This window comes from Protomyctophum bolini, assembly GCF_963924005.1.
Source record: "Protomyctophum bolini genome assembly, chromosome: 4".
NCBI lineage: Eukaryota > Metazoa > Chordata > Actinopteri > Myctophiformes > Myctophidae > Protomyctophum > Protomyctophum bolini.
This window is the reverse complement of record NC_137865.1, coordinates 7,601,309-7,613,964: the sequence shown is the minus strand read 5'-3', so window position 1 is coordinate 7,613,964 and position 12,656 is coordinate 7,601,309.

The following is a 12,656-nucleotide window of genomic DNA, read 5'->3' as shown; positions in this document are numbered from 1 at the left end:
GATTTGACTCATGATTCAGTGGGTGTCGCTGGCACCTAATCCGGTACCCCCACACGGCCCACCCACCCACGCGGGTGGGTGGGCCGTGCTCATTCACTGACACTCTGGCACGGGAATCGAATCACTACTGCCAAAAAAGGGGAAGTAAATAAAGGCTTCTTACACCAAATGGACGTTATGTAATCTCCCTGCACCCACCAAACATTTGAGTTTACGTGATTTTAAATAGCACTGCTGCTATGATGAACACAAGAAAATCACAGGACACATGATGAATATATGGGAAAAAACAATACAATGACATAATACCTTCTGTATATTTTGGGCACTAAAATCATAAGTCGTAAAGGTCAAATTTGAATTGAAATGACTTCAATGTGATTTCAGCCCAAGGCCCCCTTAGCCTTAGATGAGAGAGAGATGATAAGCATAGATATATGAAGCACAAAAGTTAATAATCACGATACAGCCAATCCCAGTTATGGATTCTGATAGGGGATATCTCAGCCAAAATAATTTGGGGATCCAAATGAGTTCAAATGGGTTTGATAACTATAGTGGTTAAAGCCAGTGGCGTGCACAGATAGACACTAGGGGGTGCTCTAGCACCCCATGCCCTTTTGGCAATGTGCCCTTTTGAAAAGAAAACCCCAAAAACACCCTTTTTAATTTATTTTTGTACAGTGTACACTGTACAGTATGTGGACCACGGTGACATTGATCAATTCTCGATAAAAAGCTTCTAATATATTATTTAGGCCCCAAAATCTATAAATCTCACACTATTAAGGCAACCGGCCGGTTCCATGACGCGCTGCACAAGGTGCCCTTTTTTCACTTTAGCACCTGCCCCTCTAAATGTCTGTGCACGCCACTGGTTAAAGCTATGTTGAGATGAGTGGTTGTGACGATACAGTAGCTGATGAAGGCTGCTGTTGCTGGTACAGTACAGAGGCATGTTTCGATTGAGCCCATGTTTTGCCTGCATTTGGAAACAGTAACCTGAGCAGGGATTCACTGTCAAACACGTCATCAATAGGGGCCTATAACGGCCGTCTCCCGACATGAGTCAGACTTTCCGAGCTGTTCCAAAAACATACTGCAAATCAACAGAGTGATCAAACTTTTCCTTCCAGACCACCTGGGAACCAGCCTCTGTTTGAACCCAAATCTCCCCTTTTTCCTTGCCGGCTGGCTTATAGTGAGGAACAGTGTTTAGGAGCAGATGTCTTGTTGCGTCAGAAAGGTGACGAGTATAGGGGGGGGAACGATTTGACCACCTGTCCATATGCGATGGACGCGACACCCCTGGCTGCAACAGCCGGTGCTGTCCTCCTGTCACGTTCCATGTTGATGCTCCACCTCATTCCATCCTAGCACACTTTGCTACTGTATAGTTTGGCTCAGTCAGGGTTAAGCAAATATCAACAGGATTGGTATTTACAAGTGACAGAGACAGTGCCCTCAATACCCTCAAACCTGTCAAACTACTTCTCCAAAGTGAGTGACACCCACAGCCACAACCCTAGGGGGAGCGACCATGATCTGGTACCACCCAAATTTGGAACAAACCTGGGAAAGTTATCATTCTACTGCTCTGCCACCAAAATGTGGAATGCCCAGCTGGCTGATCCTATCACAATTGGCCTGGAAAAACATCTATCACGACACCACAAGGGGAGATAAATAATTGCATCAGAAGGAATTCACTGCCAACATTTTTCCCTTTTCTCCTTGTACATGTGTTTGTATTTGTTGATGACATGTACATATAGTGTTTGTATGTTGATGACATGTACATAATATAGTGTTTGTATGTTGATGACATGTGTTTGATGTGACATTGTTGAGGGCCTGTGTCCAGATTTTGGTGTATGTAAACCAATCTTTGTCCCAACACAAACATTAAATGCAATTGACAATGAATTGGACAATTGTGAGTGGAACACAAACATTGCGTAACGCAAACATTGATGTTGAAGGCGAGGACGCAAATTGTGATTGGCCGGGATGAGATGACGTATGATGATGTGCGATGATAAGAGCGCGCCCCCTCACTTCACACGGGTGTGATTTTGTTAAATTCTAAGCTACTGTATATGTTGATATCCTTTTTGCCTTATAATGTAACCGCACGGTTGCATGCGGTTTCCTATGCCGTTGGTGTGTGAATGTGTGTGTGTGAATGGGTTAATTCATTAATTTATTCATTCATTCATCCAAACCTTTAATTATACTGAAAGTCACTAAGTTTACCCTCATTTACAATGAAAAAATAAATAATATACAATTAAAAACAGATACACAGCATGCAGGGAGCATGATCAATTTGAACTGTGCAAACGAAATAAACTTTAAAATGTGTTGAAGGGCATTACATGAGTTGAGGGCATTAAAAGAAAAGTAGTCTATTTGTCATACTCAGTGTGCACCCTAGAGACTTAAGTCAAAGTCATTAGATCTTGTACAGCTCTCATTTTTTCCAGGACATCTCACAGTAACAAACTACATAGGACGTTTCCTAATGAGGCTTTAAAAACTAAAAAAAAGTTTGCTGCGTCTCTCTGCAAAAGAAGGCCAAACAACCATACCATCAAGTGCACAGAAAGTGATGTGAAATATGTTGTGCATGTACTATATGTTCTGTCATTTGCAAAACATTGCTCAAATCAAATCCACTCTTGCTCTCCGCTCACACATTTGCTTCATCCCGTCTAGACGGCTGTAGTAATTAAACAGCCCAAGTACTCCTCGATCTATTTCTAGATTACTTACTAATCCAAAATGCAGCTGCCAGACGTATTACAATACAAACACCAGTCACAGATCACACTTAATAACTCCGGTTCTGTCTTCACGTCACTGGCTGTTAATTGCTTGCAGAATTTATATATATATTAGGGCTGTCAAAGTAACTGAGTTAATTCATTTGTGAAATCAATTATAAAAAAATGTTTAACGCAATTAATCCATGCCTGGATGACCCGCCCCATACATCTAATAATCCCAGCATCGACTCTAGATCGATAGAATACTTTATTGGCAGTTCAAAACAATTACAAAAAGTGACATCATTTTAGAAAATGCCAAATGGACTATACACTATCCAGTGTGTCCATTGTGGTCCACCTTGTAACATAATAAAACTATACACAAACAACCACAAACAAAACAACCATGAAACAAATAAAAGAGAATCCTTCAGTAAGGCTGCATGGGAGCTATATAAAGGACAAAAGGTACCCTAAGAGAAGAATCCAGAGCATGGGAGATGGGCTATCCAGGGTCGGAAACTGACTATGACCAGTTATTGTGAAGAGTGACGGAGCCATGATTTAAGGTCTTTCCTAAATCTTGCAAGATAATTTAAGGATTTCAGGGCTGGAGGGAGTGCCTTCCACAGAGTAGTGGCTGTGTAATAAAATGCATTTTTCCCCTTGAGCGTCCTGAAACTGGGGGGAACTAGATCATGTGAACTTCCTCTGGTTGAGTACCCGTGAGAGGTAACCCAGCAGGTACTTAGGAACAGAGGCATCTAGGATCTTGAAGACCAGACACAATGAGAGCTGAGATACTCTCTCCTCCACTCTTAGCACGCCCACACCAGGCTACTAAAGTGGGTGGAGGTAAGATGAGACCTGGGGTTTCATTTGAGAGTAGTAACCTCACAAGCTTGTTTTGGGAGGTCTGCAGCTTTGTTTGGCTTAGAGATACCTCTGTAGTCTGTACCATGAAGTACAAGCATAGTCAAAGTGACACTGGATGAGGGCACCGGCCAAGGTCCTCATAGCACTGCTGTTGACATAGGGGGATATCCTGCTCAAAAATCGAGTTCTCTGGTTGACCTTTGAGATCACTTTCACCATATCTGCACTATATCTACCCCTATAAGGCTGCACAATTTACATAGGCAGCGTCTCAAATCACATAGCACAACAGAGAGACAGGGATAAACCATCCTACCTCATTGGATTTGTTATCTATCTAAATAAATGCACCAAGTCTCTGTGTGTACTACGTCTGTAATCCACGTAACTTGAGAACCGTTCGCCCCACCTACCTCAAATTCGACACACGCGTTCCACACCCCCACAGGGAGTGAAGTGCCCGGCGTTGAGTCGGTCGAACCCACGGTTGTCCAGAACCGCCACAAAAGGCCTCTGCCCGGGCCACAGCTGACATCACAAGGCCTCTGCCCGGGTTCTGGGCAGGGCCCCTGCCCAGGCTCCCACGGGCACTGGTCCCCACTCTAGTAATGAATAAAACATTAATACTGTACGTATACTACTATACTATACTATACTATACTATACGCTACAGGGCTCAGTTTAAGTCCCAAATAGATATTTTACAGTCCCTGGGACTTAGGGACTCCTTTAGTCTGGAGCCCTGCTGGTGTGCTAAATGTATATCCGCCTTCTGACTTTCCATTCCAATAACAATATACAGAAAAACATGGCATATTTCGGACATAGTTCGAATGGTGTAGGCTAATACAGATTTTAAAAAATATCGTTTGACATGACAGCCCTAAGCCAAGGGCCTTCTGGTTGTCCCAAAGGCCAGGCTTAAAACTATGTATGAGGCCCATGGAGCCTACTGCATCTTCTATTGTGTGAGGCAGCTTGATGTGCAACTTGTGCAAGCATCCCCTGGACATGACGGTGCATGTGTTTGGTCCGACATAGCAGTCCGCCAGGCATTAGTCCGACACCCTACCTAAAACCCGCCCTAAACCTAACCTCACAGGAAGCCACAGGTTAGTTTTAACCTGCCACGGGTTAGTTTTAACCTGCCATACATGTCGCTCTGGGGTGCTAGTATGTCACGGGGACTTACCCCCAATCCAATCCTTGATTCCAAGCAGGGAGGCAGTGGGTCCCATCCCAGTCTTTGGTATGACCCAGGCGGGGAATCGAACACTCTAACCCAGGAGTTTTCAATGTTTTTCAGGCCCCTTAGCAGAGAGAGAGAGATGAAGCATATTGTATAACATTGTGTTGTAGACTTAAGTTTAAACTTATTGTTTGACAGAACTATCATCAGTGTAGTAGCTCTGTGTTGGATTCATGTGTATTTTCAGACATTTAACCACATTTAACAACAATTTATAGTAAACCCATGACCTTTAATTGGCTGTTCTTCTTTCCCTACCCCAAATCTACAGAGCTTGTAGATCGGATATTTTCAGCCAATGCTTCTCAAGGGTTAAATTCCTACCACACAAAGATTCAGCGGCCCTCCTTTAGTAACTCTGTGGACTGCCTAGGGGTCCCGCTCCTCTTGTTGGAACTAAGACCCCTGCTCTAACCACAAGGCCACTGTAATATGACCACAGACCATGTTGTTCACACAGCAGCAAACATGTGAATATAGTCAATAAGAGACTCACCCATGGGAAGGTCTTTTTGTGTTTGAGTTACACAATGACAGGGACACCCGTGTCTGTGTCAATGATGGCTACAGTGGTGCACACACAGTAACTAAGTACATTTACTCAAGCAGTGGGGTTTTTTTCGACTAAAACTAAGACGAAAAATGTTTGTCGACTACCTTTTTTCACTGAAGTAATTTTACACTTGGTTGCATGCTGAAAATAGCCGATCTACAAGCTCACAACGCGTCGCACTGCGATCCGTGCTTGTAGATCGGCTATTTTCAGCAAGTGTAAAATCAGTCATTACGACAACATCAAGGCCCGCCAAAAGAGATTTCTTATGACATTTAGTCGACTAAAACTAGACTAACACTAAAACCTTCCAGGTGACTAAAACCATTCAAGAGACTATATGACTAAAAATAAAATAAAGTAATTCTTCCAAAAACAACACTGTACTTACATGGTAGGCCTACTGATGAAGTCAATTACTTACATGGTACTGATGAAGTCAAGTACTTACATGGTACTGATGACGTCAAGTACTTACATGGTACTGATGAAGTCAAGTACTTACATGGTACTGATGAAGTCAAGTACTTACATGGTACTGATGAAGTCAAGTACTTACATGGTACTGATGGAGTCAAGTACTTACATGGTACTGATGGAGTCAATTACTTACATGGTACTGATGAAGTCAAGTACTTACATGCTACTGATGAAGTCAAGTACTTACATGGTACTGATGAAGTCAATTATTTACATGGTACTGATGAAGTCAAGTACTTACATGGTACTGATGAAGTCAAGTACTTACATGGTACTGATGAACTCAGCGGCTGCGTCAACCAGTGGTGAAGAAGTACACACGTATTGGCCTCAAAACATGCTTAAAGGTCCAAAAGTAAAACGCATTATGCAGAATTAATGTCCCATTTCCCAGGTTGGTTTAATTTCTCCTTTTTTCTTCAACATGTTAAAAGGAATATAGCAGATAAGTATTGAAAAATGGACATACTCAAGTAAAAACTAAAATACCTCAAAAGTGTACTTAAGAACATGTACTTGAGTAAATGCGAGTAAGTGCACTTACTTTCCGCCATGGGTTAGGGTTAGGCAAACATGTGAAACATGTCAATAACAGAGTCACCCATGGGAACACGCGCGCACACACACACACACACACACACACACACACACACACACACACACACACTCACGTATCTGTACGTGTCATTGTCGGGTGGAAACCGTGTATGTCCAAAGCAGGTTCTCTTTAAACATTTTAAAATAGTAAAAATAGCAGATCTACAAGTTCACAGCGTGCATTGTGAGCTTCTAGATCTGCTATTTTCAGTCATTTTGTGTGGAACTCTTGTATATGATTTGAGAGACTCTATACTCATATAATAAGGTTTGTCAAGGAATATCACCCTAGCCCATATATTTAAAAGGGGAATATCTTCATGGTTGCTGCCTTCGGGATTACAAGCAGCATTCCAAAACACAATAAGGTCATAAAGAAGTATATCTGTCCATCAGTCAATTTCATCTGACCAGTTTTTTTCCCCTCTGTGTTGTGCTTGTTGCATACATGGCTGCTGCTGAGACATATTTCAGTGTGTCGGACATTAATTTATGGGAAAATAAGAAAACCAACGTCAAAATGTGAAACATGGAGATACAAGGTTTCTGCTTCAGAGGTTATCTGCGTAGTGTTGTGATGCTCGTCAGCAGGCTGAGTCAAGGTGCAGTGTGTGCGTGTGTGTGTGTGTGGCATCATGTGACATGCAGGAACCAGAGTGTGACGCACACGTGCAGGACAGAACTGGTCAGGATGGGCAGGATAAGACAGGACAAGACAGGAGGGGGACGCACTCACAACAATGACTAGGCAATTCTCTCGCTGCACTCCGCAATGACGTGGCACTTCTCTCTCTCTCTCTCTTTTCTCTGCCGGAAGGAGGAGGATCAGGAGGATGATGAGGCTATGACAACAAGGGTTTTTTATAGCCTACTTAATCTGTACATTTATCTGTATGTATTAATCTAAGTTGTATCCGTGTCGTGTCGTGTCGTGTCGTGTCGTGTCGTGTCGTGTCGTGTCGTGTCGTGTCATGTCTGTCTGTCTGTCTGTCTGTCTGTCGGCAGTGGCTCAGGGGTAGAGTAGCCGTAGAGGGGCCAGATGGGAACTTGAGGTTCCCAGCTTCCGTCCCAGGCTCCCCCAGAGTTAGTCTGTCCTTGAAATATATATTTACTCGCGACCCATAAACACATAGGTCCACGATCCAATCGTGGGTCCCCCAACCCAAGGTTTTGGTTAACGGTGAGCTAGAGAACACAATTGCATAATGTCAGCATGCATATTGCAAATATGACTTGGAGTGTTGAGGTCACGCTCGAGAGTTACATTTGTTACAGATTCCAGTTCATTTAAAAACGGAACGCTTTCTTCTAGCATGAAAAGCATTAACAAGAGATTGTGACTATTAATGTGTTTTGTGTGAAATATATCCGTTTGGGGGGGGGGGGGGGGGGGCAGGGGGTGAGATCCAATCAGGGGCGTGCGCTAATCTTTGCCGCGACCCGCCCCTCTAGACCAGAAACCTATAACACATTAGCTCAGGCTACTTTTCACCTGACAGGGGGGAGTTTTCCCGGTAGGATTTTAGGGACATATCACATGGAAGGAACACGTTATTCCAACCAGTTACTTGCCCCTCCATCACGTGCCCCGGCTGGCCAGGGGGAGGTGAGGATCGAGTTACTGCATGTTTTTGTGAGGGTACCTATACCCTAGGGCCCACGGAAAGAACATGCAAACTCCACACATAAATGTGGCGGATTCTGCCAATCCTATAACAGAGCGGTTTGTTGCCATTTGCGGATTTCCACAAAAAACAAGAATTGTTGAACATCAATTAATTACCAGCTGCCTTCTTACATCTGCAGAATTGTGCTGTGCAATTACTTTACCTGGGTTAGCTTGCGTGTTGTACCTCATGAAAGTTGACATAAGAATCCCTTGGTGAAATAACTAGTGGGTTGTTATTGTTGCAACTTGCTGGCTGCAATGCAATACTATCCCATTGTCTGAGAGGTCGGATAGCTAGAGGCAAAAAGTGTCTGGTTGATAGGGACGAGGCAGCCAATCAGAAAGATAGGTGACTACGGCAGCCAATTAAATGGTAAGTTGCCACTACCAACCTGATAGAAAGTAGACCAGCCTGGCAGCTGGTACAAAAAGGAAAATAAATGAATGCTCTGTTCCCATTGAAAAGCATAGGCATTACGGTTTGGTTTGATCGCACCCTAATACTCCCATTATGCAGTTTTATGGGAAAACAACTGGCAGTTTAGTTATTAATTCGGTTGCAGCTTCACCAAGCTGGCTTCCCAGATGGTTCGCCATGAGCGCTTGGGAGGGAGCTGTTGGTTTTAACGATGTACTTTTTCTGTTTTGTATGTGTCTCTGGAGTTAAGATTACTCTAACAGACCCCCAGGTGTGGTTGTTAGAATATTCAAATAATATCTTCCCTGTGTATTTTTTGTTTCTTCCTGAAAGCTGAAAGCCTTTGAGTCAAAAGGCCCAATCGAAATACACCACTTTTGTGACATCATAATCCTAACCCCTCCCTCATTATCATACAACAACAGCTGCGGGATGAGGCTCAAGTTCCGGTGGGCGGTGCTAAGGTGAAAACAGGGTATACTTAATGAACTGAATCATTTTTATCACTTTCTGTAACCTCTACAAACATTATAGTGTACAGAAAAATATTACGGCCCTCCATCTTTAAGAGTCTTGCTCAGGGACACGTTGACATATACTGTAGGCCTATTGCAGGGCACGACTGGGACCGAGGGCGGGCCACAGGAGATGAACCGCCGAGTGGTGGCCTTCCGATTACCAAAGCTTCTCTACCCGACCAAGCTACCGCCGCCCTCAAAAGGAAAGAAGAATTTGTATTGTCTTCTGCATTGTTGACAACTGATGCAGCCTGAAGGGCATAGAAAGAGAATGTCTGACGTCAAACAACTAGACCGAGGCAAAAACTAGACCATTGTGATCCGTTATGTCAAAAACCCCAAGATTATTATTTCTGTGGAAAATATAGCCTTGTTTTGGTCCTGAATTACCGTAAGCAGCCAGTGAGTCAGCCCTGGCAGGAACACGGTATACGAAGCCGTTTTATTCCCCGTTAAAAGGACGATTACAGTAACTGGATATGAGCTGCAGAAGACTGACAACATCCCCTCCACGTAATTGATTCTCCTCATCAATGCGATTATGGGATGAAAGCGAGATGGTGGTGGTGGTGGTGGTGGTGGTGCTCCTCTAAAGCTCATCGTCGTCTCACTGTGCGCGCGCGCGTGCGTGCGTGGGTGCGTGCGTGCATGTGTGTGTGAGTCATTCTGTCTCAGTATGTGGTTCATCCACTGTTAACGGCACTCATAGTGTTCGTGGAATGCACTTGCCCACAGGGCTCCATTTGTAAGTAGAAGCGGAAAACAGAGAGGGGGGGGGGGGGGGGGGGGGGGGCTTTTAGGTATCGTTGTTGTAGAAACCTCTCATCTCCATACTCCTACATTTTTGTGTCGTTTTTTTCTCGTAAAGTTATGCCCTACTTGGTCATACTACAGCGTCACACCAAAGCATCAAAAGTATAGCAGATCTGCCATGGCGCGAAACCTGACGAGAAGTGATGCGTTTTGAGCTTGTTGATCTGCTATACTCGAATGTGAATCCTGAAAAGTGACCGTTTTTAACAGAGACGATGTGCACGTAATACCTGCAGGTAGGTAGGCCTATACGTATAGGCCTACAGTTACAGTATAGGCACTTGCTTTCAGTAAAGCAACGCTCTGCTGCCTCCTGGATTATGTGCAAATTGAAAACAGGTGGTATGCAGGCCGGGGCTGTTGAGTGATTATCCAACGAGCACTTCCAAATTCCAACACATAGAAACAAGAATTGATTAAATCAATTACCAGCTGCATTATTATTAATCTGCGGGTGTCCGCTATAACTGCCTCTGTCAGTTTCAACGCAGTAGTTTAGGTAGGAACCAAAATTCTCTAAGGCAGAAATATTGTGTTCTGAGTCGTTCATTTCCACCCGGACATATTTGCGGTGTGCACAGAAACAGTGCATCGCGGTTTAGCCAAGGGGCCAGCTATGCACTCCAATGTTGAGGCGCTCGGCCCTAGTGGTAAGAGCGGGGACTGCAGGTGGATGATAGACTCAGCTTGCCTTGCTATTGCATAGCATCTGGTAAAAAAAAAATCACCTGCTGAATTTCTATTTGGATGTGTGGGCTGTCAATGGGAAATTGCACCTAGTTAGCACCTTGCTGTTGCTGGCAAGATGGCAGTGGTGTGTATAAGGTCAATAGCCTGTGCCCCAGTAGGCCAGTAATGGCAGCTGATTATGTCTGATTAGTTCTCTCGTGTGTTGTGTTGTGCCTGTGGACAGGAACGGCGGCCAGGGGAGAATGTCACCGTCACATGATTTGGAAGTGGAACAAGAAGAAATTGGAACATTTCTCCTTGAGTGACTTACAGCAGTTGTTGTTGTTGTTGTTCTTGCGGGGGATTATTGTGACAAGTACATGTTATAACAACCATTCATGATGAGAGCTTAATTGGCTCTGACAGACATCTGTCATAGAACAATATGGTGTGAGAACATTTTATTGTCTCGAAGGCAGGGGGAGAGAGTATGTTGCACTCCGTCCGTCCGTGTGTGTGTGTGTGTGCCCCCCACAAGTATAAAATGTACTTTTTGGCCAGAAAGGGATTTGTTTTCCACCTCTGGTGAAAAGAAATTCCTTTCTGGCCAAAAAGTACATTTTATACTTGTGGTGGGGGGCTCAAAGTGCATCCACTAAGGAAAGTAGGCTTTCTAATTACACAAACTGCCTTTGTATTGGTGAGTAGGTGAAACGTTCTTTTTATTTTCGTAACAGAGCAGGAGAGGTTTGATTTTGGTTTTGATTTTGATTTGATTTATTTAGAAAAGCAATCATAATACAACATTATAATCAGCGATTCAAGGATTTCACAGTAAAGTCCAGAGACTTATTTCCACTGAGGTCCTCTCACACTGAACGGAACAATACTTTAAAATAGGCCTACATCACAAATTTGGTGATCACAAGGTTTGTCCGCGTTTCATGGGGGCTAGGAAATAGAACGGCCACATAGCCTCAATGCAACGGAAGTAAAGTGCAGGAGGCTATGGACCAGAGCTAACTCTGCAGTCTGCACACACTCCCTGGATGCCAGAGCTGAAACGCAACTTTTCCACATTGGCCTGTTATAGCGCCACCAGGAGGCCGCTTTTTGCAAAACACAGTTTTTTTTTCACAGTACACCGTCCATCACCTACAGATTTTGTCCAAACATCACGCAAATTGGTACACACTACACAGTCTCTCTCTATAGCCATTAAAACGAAACGGGTCTTTCAGATATTTCATACTGCATCCTGATTGACTACGATTGCCTTCCAAAGGTCGCAGGAGTGCTCCGTTTTGAACAAAATGCAGCACATCATGAACACATTGTGTGATTTCCGTGAAACTTTGCACGCACATTCCCACTAGTGACTAGGCAGAGGAAGAAATTACTTCCTCAGTATCCCAATAAAACCCCAATAAATTACATATAGGACAACTTGACCTGATAAGCTGATAAGTGGCGCTGATAAGCCCAGATATTAGAATGCATGCCAGTGATGCAACCATGGGTGCACACTGCACAGTGCACAGTGCACTCTACAATGTGTTCCTGATATGACATGCCACCAGTGATGCCACCATGGGTGCACAGTGCACCCATGGTGGCATCTGAATCCTTCGGATCAAATAGTAATCTCAGCAAGGCAGATGGCTTCTTGATTAGAGTGGGTGACAACTGACAATATTATCACACAAAAAGATGAAATTACCTACCTAGGTTCCATCCTGGAGGCTAATCTTTCCGGTGATAAAATGGCCACCAACGTAATCAAAGAATCAAAGAACAAGATTCCTTTACAGGATCTCCTCACTGGTCAACAAAACACCTTGAAGACCCTAACAGGAGCCCTCGTACATGGTTTCTTTGACTATGCATGCACCTCTTGGTACCACAGCACCTCATAGGCCCTTAAAACAAGGCTCCAGACCTCCCAAAACAAACTGGTCAGGCTCCTACTTGGCCTCACCCCTGCCCACTTTGACAGGCTGGAATGGCTTAGGGTCGACAACAGAGTGCATCTTGCAATGGGTC